Consider the following 5,902-nt stretch of genomic DNA (forward strand, 5'->3'; position numbering starts at 1 on the left):
AATGTCTATTCTATTGCTGACTTTGGATACCACATAAGACCTTTGAGGCATCTTTCCTGACAACACCGTATCAGGTTGCACAACAGACACCTCTGGCGTCTGTGACGTGAATTCAACTCCAGCAGCTATCCCACTGCCAGAAGCTTCTTCATTCAACTGAATATGACTCATTCTGGTATCAAATGTACCCCTGGCTCTACCTCCTCGCCTCCCAGCCCGCTTTCTGGCTTGTGGTATAAATACGAGCCGACCTCCCCTCACAACACACGGAGCAGAAGCAGAACGCAGGGGTGGGGGCTTCTTCCCTCGGCTGCCCCTGATCGAAGATCGCGCTCTCCTCGCACAAACAGCTGGCACTTTCTCCCCACACATAGCCTCATTGGAAATACCTGCCCCAGACCTGCAGGCGGCAACAGCGTGACCAACTCCTTCCGCTGCTCGATCACCTGGGGAGGTATCTCGGCGCTTGCCTTGGGAACCCGTCCTGGCTTTTCCCTCTGAGATAGCCCCTACAGGGCATTCCCAAGGTGAAAGCCAGGCCTCCCGCCGCGGGGGGGCCGTTGTGGAGATTAAGCAAGCTTAATGCCCAGAGTTGCAGAGTTTGAACCCATGATTAGGTCAGGCACCGAAGCGAGAATTGTCGAGTCCGTGGACATTTGAGCTCAAGACCCTGCCGCGTCGGGAATTGAACCCTGGTCCCGGGTCTGACCTCTGCTTCAGGGTCTGCCTTCTCTAACCAGTGGGCCACACTTCTCCACTTGTTGTTGGCAATCCTTCCATCTAAACTGCCACCTTACCCGATGACTGAAAACAGGCCGAGACCAACCCCCTGCTGAAGAAGCCGTCCTCAGACCCAACAGACCTCAAGAACTTCAGACCCACCCCCCTCCTCTGCCCCCCACCAAGGTCATCAAGAAGGCCATCAAAGCTTAACTCTCTAAATCCATAGAAATGAAACACATCCTTGACACCTCACAATCGGGCTTACGAAGCAACCACAGCACCAAGACTGCACTCATCGCTGCCACTGACGACATCTCCTCCCTCCTCATCCGGGACGAGGAAGCTGCCCTCATCCTACCAGACCTCTCAGCCTCCATCGACGCCATCTCCCACCTCATCCAAATTATGAGGCTCCATTACATGGGCATCCGCAACAAGGCACTGGACTGAATACACTTCTTTCTCACTGGCCAGAGTCAGTGAGTTAGACTACTCCTGTTCCTCTCAGAACCCACAGAGATCCGCAGCGTAGTACCCCAGAGTTTCTCTCTGAGCCTCATCCTCTTCAACATCTACATGACTTCCTCACAGGCATTGTCAGAAGCAATGGACTCAACATAGTCTCCTCACCAAAGACACCCAGCTGATCCTCGCCAACAAACCCACAACCGCCAGAACCAACTTCCATAGCAGAATGAAGGTGGTTGCTACAGGGATGTAAGATAGCTGCCTCAAGTTCAACTCGGACAAGAGTGAAGTACTCATCCTGAGACCCATACCTATAGTCTGGGATGACTCTTGATGGCCAGCCACTCTGGTACCTCCTCTCACTCCGACAGACCATGCACTCACCCTCGGCATCATACTGGACTTGCTCACAATGAACCACCAAATCAACACACTTTCCTCTGCCTGAATAAACCCGCTCCACCTGATTTGAAAGACATTCAGATGGATCCTCACAGAATCCAGAAAGACAGTCACCCACGTACTCGTCACCAGCAGACCCGACTATGGCAACACACGCTACACCAGCGTCACCCAGTAACAGCTCAAGAAAGTGTAGAACTTTTCCGAACGTCTCAGCTAGACTTCTCCTCGACATCTTCCACTGCGGCCACATGATGTGAAATCTCTGAAAACTCCTCTGGCTTCAAGCTCCTCACACATGCCTACAACGCTCTCCACAATGAAGGACCAGCATACCTCAACCACCGCCTCAAATTCCACATACTCGACAGACAACTTCGTTCTGCCCAACACGCCCTGGCCCCCATCCCCGGGATCCACAAGAGCAGAACTGGAGGATGTTAATTCTCCTACCTTGTCTTCAAGACCTGGAACACTCTGCCCCCCCCCCCACCTCAGGCACTCCGCGTCACTGACCAAATTCAAGAAGGACATCAAGACCTGGCTCTTTGAATAATCCTCCACCCAGAGGAACCAACAGCACCCCAGTGCCGTGACTAGCCTTGCTTTATGACCCGCTGATTGATTGATTGATAGATTGAGTCCTGGCCTACTTCACCCTCTCCAAAAATATATTTTGTCCTATCCAATGAGATATGAAATAACACTGTAAGCATGATTCTTTGTTTATTACACCTGTTTCTATGTAAATCACTTCACTGCTTACTGGGCTAGATCTGAGCTATATAAATACCCCAAAATATTAAAAAAAGAGCATTGTGTATAAGAAATGCTCAAGCCTGATAATCTCTATCTCTCCGTAACAAAACTTCACCTGTACTTAAAGACTTACAAACATTATTTATTTGCAAACATCAGTTATAGTTCAGTGTGATGTGCAATTTGAGGTAATGGTGGCATACAGTACAAAAACCCTTGGTAAAGTAAGCTAAGGCAACCATTCATATAATATTAATTATGTTAGGTTAGATGAAGCAACCCGAAAACAAATTGAAAACAAATTGAAGTCTACCTGTCATTTAGTTGACACATTTATGAAATTCTTCCTTCAAGTCTTTTCAAAAGTTTAATTTGTTATGTGTGAAACATCAAGCTATGGCATTTTCTTTAACTGACAGCAGGTCCTATTCATTCTTCATATTAAATTAGGACTTGTCAGACCATGATCAGTAAAATTAACAATTGCACAAAAATAATGAACGCCTTTGAGCATGGTAAAGATATCAGATAATGCATGTTGCTTTTTTGTGTATGTGAATTATAAGCACTCTAAACAAAGTTGTCACTAAGCGTTAAAATAGTTTGTTAAAATAAATATATAAGACAGGCTTGTGCCAATTTACTGCATTTGGTTCTTGACACAAGTGTTTTCTTGTTACCTGCCCTTTGTTATCTGCCCTCTGTATGTTGACCTTTTAATCATGTATCACTAGTAGTTAGTTGTAATATTTTTGATATGTCATTTTTTAAGTTTTACAATTTGCAAGTAATGTGTTTGCTTCTACGTGACATAGAGATAATAAAAAATTATAAATAAGATGCATTTTCTCAAAAATTAGAATGTTGTTGGCCATCGCTGATCTTGCATAAAGGACATGAATGCAGACATTTCAGACATGGCCCATTCTTGCGGATCCTCCACAACTGCAAATGGCGAAAAGACTATTTCAGGGAGGCCGGCATATTGATTAACAAGCTTATACACAGGGGATACCCACGACGCCTAGTTACAAAAGCTAAGAAACACGCTTGGTATAACCACCGTGAACACCTTTTGACCCCAAACAACAGGAAGACGCTGACAAGAATCCCGTTCGTCTCTACCTTCAGCCCTGACAGCAACAGGATTAGTAGAATGATCAAGAAAAATTGGCCTCTTCTACGCTCCAAAGAACAGTTCCATGAGCCTCCCTTGTTCTCCTATCAAAGTGGAAATAACATTGCCAACCATCTAGTACATGCAATCACCTGGCCCAACCAACCCCCGGATAAACACACCATTACAGCCGCTTGGGGCCTGGACCCTGTCGTCGGCCACTACAAGTGTCAATCCTGCAGTGTGTGCGACCTTGCCACCAACACAAAATAATTCATCTACAACGGTCACACCCACAAACTAAACCACCACTCCAACTGCAAGACTTAAAATGTCATCTATGCTATCCGCTGCCCCTGTGACCTCATTTACATCGGCCAGACCACCCAAATGGTAAAACAGCGGATCATCCAATATAAGAGCACAATCAACTGCAAAATCCTGACCGCCCCACTGGTAACACACTTACTTGACAAACAGCACCTTGACACAGATTTGAGATGGACGGTCATTGAAAAGCCTTCACTGCCAATCAGAGGCGGAAATATGTCCAACCTGTTAAACAGAGCAGAATGCAAATAGATACCTCACGTCGACTCTGTCAACCATGGCCTCAACACACTCGATGAGTGGAACAGTACTATCACTGTGTAGTATTATGAACTTACTTGACCTGCGCTACTCCTGAACTTACAGCACCTGTATTGGCAAGCAGACACGCTAGCCCTTTTCAGACCTCACCTCGCTAGCTTCAACCACGGGCCCTCTGTGACTCGAACTTTAAATAGAGCCCCCCTCTTTTAACCTTCACTCATGTATCCACTGTTCGCTCCCACTGTTCTATTCTGTGCTCCCACAACTCTGTTTGAGTCTGACTAACTTGTAAATTACCAGCCTGGTTTTGCACCCCATTACCAATGCAGAATTGTTCTAACCATTGTCAACTATGTACTGATTGCCTTGTGGATACAGCACTTGCCGTGGTTGCCTACTCACTCAGTTTTAGCCTGAATAACTTGTAAATTAACTGCCTGGTTTTGCACCTCATTACCAATGCAGAATTGTTTTAATTATTGTAAACAATGCACTCAATGTCTTGTGGATACAGTACTCGCACTGGTTGCCTACTTACTCTGTGTGATCCCTGCTGATTTCAGTCTTTGTATTCCAGCATTGACAAATTTGTTTATGCAATTTCACTCGCCGTGCCTCTCTCAATAAAGTTTTTCCTATTCATCCACCATTGCCCCAGCAAAGCACAGACACGGTCCTACCCCAGCCCCGCCCCCTTCCCAGCCACGCCTCCCCTGTGATGCAACCCCGCCTCCCCTGCAACCCAATCATGCCTTATGTACAGCACGGAACCCCTTCCGGGTCCACGGAGCTGCTCCCTTTCACTGCGAGCCTTCCGATCATTTTGAGCCTTTGTTGCCCCCAGCCGCTTTGATTCATTCAGGTACGTGACCCCATCAACTTAACGGCGCACTTTACATATTTCGCCCAACACGTCACCAGCTAACTTTGACTTATGTCTCCCTCCTTCCCACAGGTGCTGTCCTTCCCAACCCGCCCCCGCCTTCGCTAAACAGCTTGCAGGTAATTACCCGATCATGTGTTCCTGCCGCAATGTCATGCCCACTCCAGGTCCTAACAGGTGTCAAGAAACAAGGAGGCTCATATGGTTTAAAAGCTTGTTATTCACCAATTCAGAGGAGGGTGTTTCACATGGAAATACAGTTAAACAGCACTGTGCAGAGAGAATCATGTGACAACCCAAAGGCACTTGGTGAGTGGTGATATTTACAATTGGTGAAAGGTGAAGATGCATGCACTGTACGTGAACAGCGTGAACGGCACAAAGTGACAAAGAAATTATACAGTGATGGCTCTGCAGGATTAAGTTATAGTCACTTAAATCATGGAACAAACAATTTTACAGGAGCCAAAAACGTTAGATGCGCCATAAAATTGCGCTATGATGTCGACGCGTTTCGATCCCCTTGAGTCGGGATCGTCATCAGGACAGGGTTGTCGAACTACAAGCAGTGTTGTGCACGCAATATCAATCACGTGGTCTCTGGATACCCTGGCGGAGGCAGCGGATGCAGTGTCTGCAGTTGTTTGGCGTAGCCAAGGGCAGTTACAGCGTGGCAGCGCCTGAATTAATCAAGGCGGCCGGCAGCGATGAGGGCTCAGGCAGTGCGGGCGGCTGGCGGTGAATCGGATCTGCTTCGATTCACCGCCTGCCGCCCGCACTGCATTTTTCCTTCACGTGTTTTCATAAGTTTAAGTTGTTATGTGTGAAACATCATGTTATGCATTTGTTTTTAACTGACAGGAGGTCCTTTTCATTCTTCATATTAAATTAGAGCTTGTCAGACCATAAACAATACAATTAATAACTGCACAAAAATAATGAATGCCTTTGAGCAT

Source organism: Lissotriton vulgaris, chromosome 1_1 (genome assembly GCF_964263255.1).
Source record: "Lissotriton vulgaris chromosome 1_1, aLisVul1.2, whole genome shotgun sequence".
Taxonomy (NCBI): Eukaryota; Metazoa; Chordata; class Amphibia; order Caudata; family Salamandridae; genus Lissotriton; species Lissotriton vulgaris.